The sequence below is a fragment of the Sus scrofa genome, chromosome 12 (genome assembly GCF_054392235.1).
Source record: "Sus scrofa isolate SSC_HxYL_T2T_F1_AM1 chromosome 12, Sscrofa_HxYL_maternal_Yorkshire_Landrace_v2.0, whole genome shotgun sequence".
NCBI classification, from domain to species: domain Eukaryota; kingdom Metazoa; phylum Chordata; class Mammalia; order Artiodactyla; family Suidae; genus Sus; species Sus scrofa.
The window spans coordinates 4,623,040-4,636,288 of NC_139394.1; the positions used below are offsets into that span (position 1 = coordinate 4,623,040).

General features: G+C 57.0%; 1 long non-coding RNA gene across 4 annotated transcripts in view; it reads left to right on the forward strand.

Moving 5' to 3' along the window:
* LOC146397999 (uncharacterized) overlaps nt 1–12,871 on the forward strand; it is a 38,322-nt gene extending 25,451 nt beyond the window's left edge. For 2 of the 4 annotated variants that reach the window (XR_014820785.1, XR_014820779.1), the window contains one exon: nt 11,000–12,871. This is a non-coding gene — a long non-coding RNA (uncharacterized LOC146397999). Of the gene's footprint in view, nt 1–1,372; nt 1,523–10,575 lie in introns of those variants that run through there. The other 2 variants (XR_014820782.1, XR_014820784.1) reach the window with 2 other exon arrangements.
* Nucleotides 12,872–13,249: the final 378 nt, after the last annotated feature.

Genomic DNA, 13,249 nt, shown 5'->3' on the forward strand with positions numbered 1-13,249 from the left:
AAAGGGCCACCTCCAGATACCATCACGTTGGGCATTAGGGCTTCAGCACATGAATTTGGATGGAGGCAACTCAGTTCTAGCAGAGCCTGTGAAGGATTTGGAGCTGCCATGTGACAAGACCAGGTCTGTGGGTTGAAAAGTAGGCTATGCAGGAGAGATTTGAAGTTTGCAGCTAACAGACTGGTTGTGAGTGTGTGCGTGTGTGTGCGCGCATCTCTCCCTCTGTTGGAATAGATTTGAACCAGCCTGTGAACATAAGAAAGGATAGGCAGGCAGAGGACCCAGCTGTAAGAAATGAGTGGGCAGCAATGGCACCTGGTGGGGTGGGTAGATCAGGTGATGTGGGCAGGCAGGGCAGACCTCCTGACCTTCCAGCTTGGGGCCTCTGGGTACCAAACCCCTCCTGAGAGGTGTGGCCGGAGGAGGAGCGAGAATGTGCATTCTCACGGGACCCCGCCCAGCCATCACAAGCATTCTCCTCAGGAGCCCTTGCAAGAGGAGACCCTGGGACCCAGCACCTTCTCCGGCTCATCTGCTGCTGGACCCTCAGTGCCTCAAAGAGAGCCTGGGACCCTAGAGATGCCCAGGAAGTGAATGGTGGCTTGAGATCTGCCTGGGCATTTGAGTCTGGAATTCAGGGAGAACCCTGGCCTGGAGTCACAGTCTGGGGGGCCATCCAGATCCAGGCGGTCGCTGCACCATCTGGGACCAATAGCTCTGTAATGGCCCTGCGTGGTCTCGTGGATCATACGGCCACTGAAGCTGGTCATTGTTCCCCAGCCCCACCAGCTCTTTCTCCTCCGTGTTGAAGAAGCCCCGGGCCCTCCCCAGTCTGTTCCTGCCCGCCCCCCACTCTCCTCCGCTCCCGCATGTCATGGCTGCTTTGCACTGGGGACTCCCCACCCCTCTTTCAAGCCTGTCCTGCCGCCTCCACTCCTTTCCTCCTGTGGTTCTCCTTGCTCTCTTCTCTCCCTCATGTCCTGAAATGCTACTCATCCTCCAAGGCCAACCTTGAATGTCACCAGCTCCCAAAGGCCGTCATCACCTCACCACCTGGCAGGAAGTGCTCCCACCTCACCTGCACCTGCTGTGGGGTAGGCCTGAAATTAACACACAGATGCTCTTAACTGGGGGCGTGGCTTGCTTTCTACTTTGTCTTTGTCCTCACCTGAGCTGACTTAGGGAATTCTGGACCAACATGTATAGGTCTCTTCACCACCCTGAATTCTTGCAGAGATTTCTTCCAGAATCAATAGCCAAGGCCATTTAAATACTGTTGGATACTGAGCCAGTCCCTTGCTCATTTCCCTTGCTCAGCTCCAAATGATGTTTAATTTTTCTGTAAATTAACTTGCACCGTGTCACACTGCAGTACCGCACCTTGGAGCGTTCCGATTTCGATCCGTGAGCCGCGGACATGCCAGGGATGCCACGCTTTTCCCCAGGGACGTTCTCCCGTAATGTCGCTGATTAAAATAGAGCTGACTGCAGTTGAAGCGCGGCCCGCCAGCCGGCCTCGGGTGAGCCAGCGAAACCGGAGATAATGAATAATGGTTTGTGGCGAAACTGAGGATGCCGCCGCCGCTGTCGCTGTCGTATTGACTGGGGCTTCGACTTCAGTTAATCGCGCTAAACGGCGAGGCTGGGGCTCGGGTCCAGCGGAGGCCTGGCTGCTACCTTCCTCTTCTGAGACTGTCCACTTGTCTGATGTTGGGTTCCTGTTTCTTCCTCCTGTAACTCCTCGCAGAGGAGGTGGCTCTTTTTGCTGGCGGCCGCTCGCTCGTGGGAGTGGGAGTGTGGCACGCATGCTCCCCGCGGGCCCCACCTGCCGGCGTGGGCACACCGTGTACTGTGTACTACGGGGGCTGCGCCCTCTAGCTTGTTGGTCGAGGTGGAAAGACACCCTGGGCGCCGTTCCTCTGCTGCCCGTGCAGGGGCGAGGGGCTAGGTGTGGGGTTCTGGAGTCTGTCTGGGAGTCAGTTGGACTCTGCCTCCCCCGCTTTCTAGCCTCGGCCCCTTGTCTATCAAATGGTGAGACTCCTGGGCCCAGGAGGAGGAGACTGTTTGGCACTGTGCCTGGTGTAAAGCTGGCTCCTGCTAGACAGACCGTGTGGCCATAAGCCTGAGGCCTGTGCAGAGGGCTACGGGGCAGAGCAGGAGTGCCTGGATCCCCAGCAGGGTGGGGCAGCCTCACCAAGGAGGCAACCACGGGTTCAGTTTGTAGGAGAGCAGAGGCAGGAGTTGTTTGTGCAGGGGCCAGGGGTCGACCCATCTCAGCTCCGGCTGTGGGGTGGTCCTTGTCCTCTGCCAGGGGGACCCCAAAACAGCCCTTCTCCACCCTCTTGGAGCCGCGGCCTCCTGCCCTGTGGTGGGCGAGGCTGGGGCACAGTCCACGTGGCTCCCAGGGGCCCCCAGAGGCTTAAGCCTGGAATCCCAAGACAATCCTTCACCGGCCTGGCCTGTCTTCCCTCCCCCGTGTTGCCCCTAAATAAACCATCCACACCCATGTCCTTTCGGGGAACCCAGCTGAGGGAGAGGAGCACCCACCTCGCCATCCTGCCCTCCGAGACCATCCCGGCTGATCCTAAGAAGAGGGAATGTGGCCAAACCCCCTTCCGTGGCCGGAAGCCTTGGGCGGGTCACCCCAAATAGAAGCTGGGCTGGGAGCCTCCTGGAGGAGCAACTGGGTCCCGCCCTCTGTCTCACTACGATCTTGCGGGTGGTGCCAGCTGCCAGCCCTTGGCACCCAGGGCCCTTCTTCAGTCCCAAGCCCACCAGAAGGTGTCCCTGGTGCCAGAGCTGCCCACATGCAGCCAGGCCCGCTGACTTGCCTGACGCAGGTTCTGGTTCAAATTCAAGTGTGTCAGTTGTCTATTGCCACAGAAATGTCCCGTGACGACTCAGCCCCTGGCAGCATTCCACACGGAAGAATTGCTCTTGCTCACCAGGCAGCTACAGCTGGCAGGGTTGTTCTGCTCCAGGCGGGACTCGGCCAGCCTCAGGCCTCGCGGGCACCTGCTGTCAGCTGCCAGGTCGGCTGGGGCTGCCTTGTCTGGACAGACGGCTGGGTCCATATCACTGCCATGCTCCCCGGGGGCAGCAGGGGCGGCTGCAACCCTGCTGGTGGTGGCCTGGAAGAATGGGAGGCTACAGCTTCTGTCCTGTCCTGTGGCCAAAGCAAGTCGGCAGCCGGTCCAGACTTGAGGGGTGGGGACTAGACTCCGGGGGTCACAAGGAACATCACAGAGGGCGAGGGGGCCAGCTTTGCCATCCGTCCACCCCACCAGTTGTGGGGAAGGAACCGGGTCCAGCCCCTGCTCCGCTTCTCCTGTGTGACCTTGGGCTGGTCTGAGCCTAGTCTCGTAATATCACCTGCAAAAGGAGATTAATCCCCCACCCCCACCCCCAGGCTTCTTGTGTGGATTGGAGCGATTCATTTCACCGTGTTTACTGAGGGTGTATATACTGCGTGCTCAGCACTGGGACAATCAGTGAATCGGACAAAGAGGCCTGGCCTCATGTGGGTCGCAGTTTCCAGCAAGCAGGAGACTCGGCCATGAACAAGAGGCATGGCTGCTAAATGGATCGGAGTTAAGCGGTGCCGGGTGCTGTGGCAAAGGAAGACAGAGGGGAGCTCGCCCTCCGACACAGGCTGTCAGGGCAGGCTTCACTGAGGAGGGGACATTTGCCCCCAGGCGTTAAGGTGAGGAGGAAGTTAGCCATTTGGGAAAGAGCGGTCCAGCAGAGGCACCCGTGCAAAGGCCCTGGGGCAGGAGCAGGGCTGGCGCCTTGAAGACAAGGGAGGAAGCCACTGTGGCTGGAGCCACGTGAGTGAGGGGGTGAGGGCACCAGATGACCTGGCCAGATTGGGTTGTGCTTGGAAGCCCCTGCAAGGACGCCGACATGGGAGCCCGTGGAGAACCCCCAGCACCATCGAACACCAGCAGGGGGCAGCATCAGTAACCCATGTGATGGGGGCAGTAGGGGAGGTGGGGAGCCCTGGTCCCGCTCTGGGTCTATTTTGAACGTGGAGCCGTGGGAGGGGAGAGGGAGCCCGGAGGGCCTCCAGCCACGTGCAGGCAGGCGGTGCCTTGGACAGGGCGTCCAGAGAGAGAGGAAGCAGAAGACGTTGGGAAAGGCCTCGGGTCAGGAGGGTGAGGTGACTGCAGGCACAAGCCCTGAGTCTGGGGGCCTGGGTTCGAGTCCCACCGCCACGGTTTACCAGCTGTGTGGCCTCTGTCACGGCGCTGCCTTCTCTGTGGTTCTTGGTAAAACAAGGGATTAACAAGGGTGTCCTCTTCACGGGGCGCCTCGGGGACGTGAGAGCTAAAGTCTTAAGCGCCAAGGATGGGAATTCAGGACGATGACGCCGTGATGCTTGCAGCTGAGGCTCCCGGGGCGGGGGTGGGGGGTGCTCACCCGCCCCCCACTCCCAGCTTCTGCTGCCTCCCCATCCACCCAGGGAGCAGGAGGCCCAGAGCAGGGGGGATCTCTCCCAGATCCAGGCGTGCCTTCGGGGCAATGGCTGGGAGTAAAAGCCCAGCCGCTGAGCCTCCCCCAGCCCCGGTCCCAGCCGGAGTCTTTGGAGAGTATTCATCACCCTTACAGCCCAGAGCGATTCATTCTGCGCAGCCAGCTCTGCACACGCGTGTGCACGTCACCCTCCCGAACCCCCTGACCTCAGGGCTGGCGGCGCACTCCCTCCGGGCTGGGACGCCCCCACCCCCTCCCCCCTGCCCTCTCCTCCCCCATCCTGGCCGGATCGTGACCCCCAGCGGTCAACGCTTCATCCTGCTCCCAAAGGCGGTTCATTAAATGGACAATCAAATGCCACTTGGCGTGCACACTTTTGGGGAGGCTTTTTTGTGTAAGTAAGTGGCTAAATCAGGAAAACCTCTTTGGGCAGACCATCTGTCTCCATTTGAGCTTCAAAAAACACGGTCACCTAGCCGTGTTCCCGTGTCAGACATAAACCGCAGGAGCGGGCGGGCAAGCGGACATCGCTCAGGCTCTCAGAGTGGCTTGTCTGCCCGGGCTGCGGGAGTCAGTGAGGACCGGGTTGGGTTGGGCTGCCCGGCTGGGGGAGGGGCCGGGGCTCCGTGGGGAGGGGGGAGGGGGGGAGGAACCCCGCCCCCGCCCCTGCCGCACGGTTACCGGTGGCTCCTGTTCTGGTTTCTCCATCTCTGCGACTTTCAGGGGGGCCAGACAAGGCTGGCCTTTGGGGCGCTCCCCTCCCCTGACCCTCCTGGTCCTCGGGACGGAGAGATCCGAGGGGCGCGCGGGAGGTGGGGCGGGTGGCGAGTGGAGGAGGTGGGTTCCGAGGATGGATGGAGGTGGAAAAGCCTAAGAGGGTGGCTTTTTGGTGAGAACGACGGTGGTTCAGGGCAAAGGTCGTTCAGGAACCGAGTCTGGCTTGGACCAAACTCTCTTTGATCAGAGTTTCCACGTGATGACTTTTTTTTTTTTTTCCTTATTGTATCATTTGAATTTCCCTGACGGCCCAAGCCGGCGGCCGAAAGCACTCCAGGCATTAAATTCGGAGTGGCTTTAATACGGGGGACGTTGGGAAAGGCGGTCCGGCTGTGATGTGCTGTCTTCTCCCTGCGCCGCCGCCGCCATCTAAGAACCGGCCTTGGGCCTGGAAGGTCCAGAGGCTGTGCGGGCATCTCCCTTTGTGGGGGAATGTTTTCCTCTGCTCTGGGCTTGGTTGTACATTTTGGGCTCAAGCCGGTCTGTCGCGCAGCACATGGCCAACCCCAGTGTTAGAGCCGTTTCCACGGGGAGGGCCCCGGGTCCCTCCCCTGCAGCATGAGAGGGGTGCTTGCAGACTGGCCCCCTGCCCCGGCTGGTGGAGCGAGACCCACCTGACCCGTGAGTCGTGTCTGTCTGGGCGACCTGACACCTGCTAGCCCTGGGTCAGCTGGCCTTGTCCACCCCCAAGCAATGAGCCCCTCCCCCGAGGGTGACAACAGGTGCTGCTTGCCGGAGAGGTACTGGTTACAGGGGTGGTGGAAGAGCTGGGGGTCTGTCGGGGGCATCCGAGAAGTTGGCAGATGGGAGGCGGATCTCTCCTTAGGGCCAGAGGGACCAGTGCAGATGTGGGACGATAGGACCTCAGGACCAGGGTCGCTGGCGGGGCCGCCGGGAGGAGACACAGCTCCTGGGCAGAGGCGCTCACGGGCACCCAGACCCTCCCGTTTCCCCATCAGTGCCTCCCCACGGCCTGCAAGCAGAAGCCCAGTGACATGGAAGCCCAGGAAACAGACTGCAGGGCTCAGACCCTCAGGACTCAGGCGCAGAAGGCAAGGAACAGGTCTGGGTGAAAACAAGCCCAAGACTGACCAGGTCAGACGTACATGCTCAGGACCAAACTCAGAAAGTACAAGGACAGGTGTTCCCATTGCGGCTCAGCAGGTTATGGACCCAGCTAATATCCATGAGGGTGTGGGTTCGATCCCTGGCCTCACTCAGTGTTAAGGATCCAATGTTGCCTGTGGGCTGTGGTGTAGGCCATAGAGGTGGCTCGGACCCCATGGTACTGTGGCTGTGGTGTAGGCCGGCAGCTGCAGCTTTGATCCAACCCTTAGCCTGGGAACTTTCATATGCTACCTACAGTCGTGGCCCTAAAAAGCAAAGAAAAAAAAAAAACAAAAAAAACCCCCCAAAGGTCCAAGGATCGTTTCCTCTGGCTGCTGTAACAAATCACGCAAAGCTGGCGGGTTAACGGAGCACACGGTGACCCTCGGAGGTCAGAGAGCCAGAATCAGCCTCCCTGGCTGGAATCAAGGAGTCCACAGTCAGGGCTGCCGCCTCCCCTCCCCCAGAGCCTCTGGAGGGGACGGTTTCCGTGCCTTCGCGCCTCCACTGCTGCCTCCCTCAGCTTTTGCACCTTCTCCATCTTCGGAGCCAGACGTGTGACATCTTCCAGGCTCTGGTCTCTGCTGAGGTTCTTCCCTCACTTTCTCTTTTCCATCTGGTCCAAGCTCCCTCGGCCTGCCTCTTAGAAGGATGCTCGTGATTATATTTAAGGCCCATGCAGAGAAGGCAGGATGGGGTGTCTTGGTGGCTCCGTGGGTTAGGGATCCAGCATTGTCACTGCTGTGACTCAGGTTTGATCCCTGACCCCCAGAACTTCCGCATGCCATAGGCGCGGCCAAGGGGGAAAAAAAAAAAGGCAAGGCTGGATCATCTTCCCATCTCAAGATCCTTAACCGCAGGAGCCCAATCGCCTTTGCTGTGTGTGGTGATAGTCGCAGGACGCAGGGATGGAGAGCAGGATGTCTTTGGGAGCCATTAGCCGGAGCTGTACCGCCTCTGTAATAGTTACCTACTGCCGCGTAACAAATTACACCCAAACTCACCAGGTCAAGATAACAGATACTGTTATCTCACACGATTTCTGTGGGTCAGATATTCTGCACTAGCTTAGCTGGGTGGCTGTGAAGCTGTGGTCAAGCCGTCAGCTGGGACTGCGGTCATCGGAAGGCTTGACCGGCTGGAGAGTCCACTCCAGGGTGGCTCCCCGACGTGGCTGTGGACCGGAGGCCTGGGTCCCCCCCAGACAGGCCTCTGCATGAGGCTGCTTGTGTGTCCTTCCAGTATGGCGGCGGGCTGGCTTCCCCAGAGCGAGTGTTCCGAGGGAGGTGAGGGCTGACGCCGAGAAGCCTTCATGGCCTAGCCTGTGTGTGTTGGCTGGGGTTGCCATGACAAAGAACACAGACGGAGCGGCATAAACCACAGGAATATCTTTTTTCACCATTCCGGAGGCTTGATGTCTGAGGCCAAGGTGTTAGCAGGCTTACTTCCTCTTGAGGCCTCTCTCCCTGGCTGGCTGGCACTACCTTCTCCTTGCGTCCACACGTGGGCGTCCTTCTGCGTGTGTCTGTGTCTGGATGTCCTCGTCGTCTCAGTTGACCATGACCAGGGGCCGAACCCGCACCACGGCAGTGACAACACCAGGTCCTTAACTGCCAGGCCGCAGGGAACGCCTCAGCTTTTCGCTGCTTCTAAGGACGCCAGTCCTGTTGGAGCAGGGCCCACACCCATGGCCTCGTAGGACCTCAACTGCCACTTCAAGGCCCTTTCTCCAAACACAGTCGCATGCCGAGGCCCTGGGGACCGGGACATCAACATGTGACTTTGAGAAGAGATACAGTTCAGCCCGTGGCATAGCCTCAGGGGTGATACCTGTCTGCTGTGCCCGCCTGGTCACAGACGGTCCCACTGCAGCGAGGGCGGTGGGAAGACAGGGTTGGCAGGGGGGCCTCGTTGGGGACAATCTTAGAGGCCCCTCTCCATCCCCAGAGGAATTCTTTTTGTTTGTGTTTGTGGTTGGTTGTTTTTATCTTTTGAGGGCTGCACCCGCGGCATATGGAGGTTCCCAGGCTAGGAGTCAAATGGGAGCTACAGCTGCCGGCCTCCACCACAGCCACAGCCACCCCAGATCTGAGCCACATCTGCGACCTACACCACAGCTCACAGCAACACTGGACCCTTCACCCACTGAGCGAGGCCACGGATTGAACCTGCAACCTCATGGTTCCTAGTCGGATTTGTTCCCAAGAGGAATTCTTATTGGTTTTGTGTTTCTCGGGAAAATCTATGTATGGACAGTGTGCACTTATCTCTCTCTCTATGGATATATATTATATGTGTGAATATTAGATAAACAGATGGAGTTCTGGTCCCCGCTTTCCTCACTTAGCCAGGCCTTGGAGAGCTGCTCTCAGCCTTACTATGTTCCGCTGCAGGAATTGCTGCCATTTACTTCACCGCTCCTCTGGCTGTTGATTCCAGTATTTTGCCACAAATATTCATGGGCTCGAGCCATTCCTAGCGCATCCGCCAGCGTATTTATAGGATCAGTGCCTGTTGCAGAATGGCTGGTCAGAGGCTACAAGCCTGGGATCGATGTTGTCTGGTCACCAGGTTGCTGTTGGAGGTTTTCCTGTTTATACTCTGTGAACCACGTGTAAGAGGGCCTGGTGCCTGCGGCCTGGCCGCCTGACATGGGCTGAATTCAACCTACTCCCCTGGCCAGTCTGGTGTAAAAAACGGTATCTTTGGTGCGTGTTTTTTCTTTTTTTAATTGAGGTAAAATCACATAACAAAGTTTATATGTATATAATATATTTAGGCTGCACCTGCAGCTTATGGAAGTTCCCAGGCTAGGGGTCCAATTGGAGCTGCAGCTGCCAGCCTACACCAGCCAACTCAGGATTCGAGCCACATCTGTGAACTATGCCACAGCTTGTGACAATGCCAGATCCTTAACCCAATGAGCGGGGCCAGGAATCGAACCCACCTCCTCAGGGACACTGTGTCAGGTTCTTTACTGCTGAGCCACAACGAGAACTCCAACCATTTTTTTAAATCTTTTTTCTTTTTTTCTTCTTCTCCCTTTTTTTTTTCTTTTTTTTTTTTTTCAAGACTATTTTTTACAGCAGTTTTAGGTTCACAGCAGAATTGAACAGAAGGTACAGAAATTGCCCATTTACCTCACTCCCACCCATGCCCAGTCTTCCCCATATTATCAGCCCCCCCTATCAGAGCGGCACACTTATTACAAGGAATGAACTGACGTTGAGACACCAAAATCACCCTCATTTACACAAGGCTTCACTCTTAGGTTTGGACAAATGTTTACAGCTATTTTCCTATCCCATCACGGCTATCACAGAAACTTCTATTACAAAATCACTCTTCTACGGGGTCACACTTTAATGTGCTAGTAAAAAAAGTACAGAGCTTTCTACTATTTTTAAAACATTTTGATAACCAGGTTTCAATGCAGTTGGAAGTAGCCTGCTTCGTGGGGCATGGCTAGTAAATAGCTCATTTCTGCCGTCCTTCAGTACGTGTCCAGGTGCTCATCTGTCTACCAGCAGCCCCTCTCCTTCTGTGGGCCTGATGCTCGAGAAACTCAACTCACCTTCCACCACCTCCACACCTTGACTCACTTATTCCATTTCCCCCCTACCTTTTCCCCTTGCCTACCAGGAAGCTCCCACTCATCCTTCCAAACCCAGCTCACATACTACGGACAACGGTCCCGTAACTCCCCTGCAGGCACCCCATCTGACACAGAACAGATGCTAGAAGTGCATAGACCTACTCAGAGTAAATTCTCACCATATAGCCTGCAATACGCACATAATCTGTTGTTTCCCTTCCACCCGATGGAAGGTACCCATAAGTGTACCCTCTTGGATTCCTGTGTCACTCATTTGGAATTTGGGTAAAATAAGAGAAGGTTAGACAGCTGGTTCCTTTACCTCCGTGGATAATCAAGGACCTAACCTTTCTCATCTCCGGCTGTAAAATCAGAGTCACGACTCTCTGAACAGAGGTGGTGTGATGATCAAAAGGGATAATGTGGGAGTTCCTGTCGTGGCACAGCGGTTAACGAATCCGACTAGGAACCATGTGGTTGCGGGTTCGGTCCCTGCCCTTGCTCAGTGGGTTAAGGATCCGGGCATTGCCGTGAGCTGTAGTGTAGGTTGCAGATGCGGCTCGGTTCTGTGTTGCTGTGGTTGTGGTATAGGCTGGTGGCTACAGCTCCGATTCGACCCCTAGCCTGGGAACCTCCATATGTCATGGGAGCAGCCCAAGAAATGGCAAAAAGACAAAAAAAAAGGGGGGGGGATAATGTGTGCATAGCGCGGCTACATAGTAAGTGCTCAATAAATGCGAGTTGTTATTAACCCTCCAAGTCACCTGCCAAAGGGTGAAATAAACACGTCGTGAGGAGTTCACAGGAGGGAGAAGTCGTGGCCTGCGATGGAAGAGGGGAGACTCCACGTTTGGATCTGGGAGGGGCCTGGTGGAGACCGCAAGGCCGTCGTCGCTGGCGCTGGCGAGAGCATCCTGGGGCGGGGGGGGTGCTGGGGCCGGGGGTGCCACCGAGTGGAATACGCATGCACTTTCCATACTCCTCGAGCATTTCGCTCAGACACGAGAGCACCACTGATTGCAAATTGTCTCTTCCCGTTCCTTCCAGAAGCCAGCAAGAAATTTGACGAGGCAAATTCTATGTTGTTACGTGGCTGCGCACAGTTTAAAAGTTCTTTCGGAGTCGCCCAACAATCTGTAATTCAGTCTTTTCCCTCAGTGAGACAGAGCTCGACCCCAGTTAGTCTCAATTAGAGCCAGTTTGGGAAGCGGGAAGCCAGCAGCCACCTACCAGGACCACCTGCGCTCCCTGTTCCCTTCTCGGAGATTATCTGGGGAGCACGTGGGGTGATGCCAGCCTCTCTCCAGGTGTAGATGCTAGGACCCCGTGCTAAGCATCGGTGTGGCTGTTCCTAAGGCTTAATTACTCGTCTTCACTCCCTCTGCAAACTTCGGAGCCAGGTGCAGGTGTGGGTGGCTTGGGCCTTGCCGCCTGGGTGAGTTGTCCGGGACTGAATTAGTCCTGAGTGTGGGGGACCCTCCCTCCTTCACCCCACCCCCGGGCCCACTCCCTCATTTCCTCCCCCTGCTCCTGGGGGCGGGCAGCTGCAGCAATCCTGATGTCCCAGGGAGAGGACCCACCCACAACCTTCTTCTAGTCCTGGCCTCTGCCTGCCTTTGGGGCCTTGAACAAGTCAAGAAGCCCCGTGCCTCTGCTTCCCCATCTGTAAAATGGAGATAATGCACCGTCTTCTCAAGGTGGCCGTGAGCATCTCATGAATTCAAAATGCAACGTTCTAAGAGCTGTGCCGACCCCGGGGAGGGGCTGCCTCGCTGCCTGTTAAACTGGCTTCACTCGACTGTCATTCTTTATTTACTCTGACCCCATCCTCTAGTTGTCATGACTTTTTTTCTCTCATTTTTTTAGCTGATTTGGGGGGTTTTGGCCACAGCAGGCAGCAGCTTGATGTGGGATCTCGGTTCCCGGAGCCAGGACTGAACCCAGGCCACTGTGGTGAAAGTGCCCTGTGCTAATCACTAGGCTACCAGGGAGCTCCCCACGTTTTCTCTTCCTATCCATTCAGTTATTCTCCTTCACTCATTCCACGGGCCCTGAGTCCCTGCCGAGGCCCGGGCCCCAACTTCAATGCGCAAGTGTGGGTGTGGCTGCTGCCCCCGGAAGCCTGGTCAAGGCCGCGCTGTATGCATTCCACCCGCCTCATCCTGCAGGCTGGAGAAGGCCAGGCCTCATTGAGGTGAAGTGAGGCCCCCGTTTCACAGCTGGCAGGTGGCCGAGGAAGGTCTGAGTCTTGGTGTGTCCACCTTGTTAGCGTGCAGACACCCCCACAGCCGCGCCCCCAACCTGAGTGCTTGCAGGAGGGCATCTGACACCTTCCTGGCAAATGGCAGCAGGAAGGGCCGCTGGACACTGCTGTGAAGCACGAGCCCAGCCAGGGTAGACCAGACTCGCGACTCCAAGGACCAGGCATCAGTGGGGTGGACTGGGGTGCGCTGGGCCGGGCCTGTGGCCATGGACAGAGCCTCTGCCCTCTGGACATTTTCTGGCCTAAGCGCTGGTACCAGGCTCGGGGGCTGTTGGAGGAGAGTCTGTTGATTCTGGAAGAGGAGGCGGCTGGAGCCCTAGCTCCGGAGCCACATGCAAGCAGAGCACAGGGCTTCCTCCCAGCGGGGCCTCCATTGGTAGAGAAAGGACCTCTGTGCTGAGGCCCAGTAAAGACGAGTCGCCTCATCTCCGTTTCGGCCAGTGTCACTCCTGCCCTGGGTACTTCTCCACCTTTGCTGTTTATTGTCCTGAATCCCTGACAACGGAACGCAATGGGCCCTGATTTCTGCGTGATTTCAAGCGCTCCAGATTCCTGCAATTCTAATCTCTGTTTGTACACATTAACCAGTAGCGAACTCCCTAGACACACGTTCCTGGCATGTAAATAAAAGCAGAACGTATATTATTTTATCGAAATTCCTGCCTGTGGACACAGTCCACGCGGTTTGATTTCCGATCTTATAGCTCCTCCCAGGATGCTAAAATTCCAGGCTTTGCTTAGCTGCGGCCCAAGCGTAGGGGGCACGCTCTCGTTCAGAGGCCTTTCTGCGGCCGCAGCCCAGAAGTTGATTCTGGAAGAATATGCACAGTGACAGGAGGACATGCAGCGCCCCAGGCAAAGACTGGCCTGGGATTGAGGTAACCAGTTACTGCCCAGAAACAGCTCCAGTGAGATGTGGCAAACCGGATTTCCTGGCCAACGTCGGCCTAAGATACAGCTTCGTGGTACCAAGCCTTCTGAATCAAGCAGCGCTGTCCAGCACCTCTGTGTTTGGACATAGCCTGCCCCCAGCC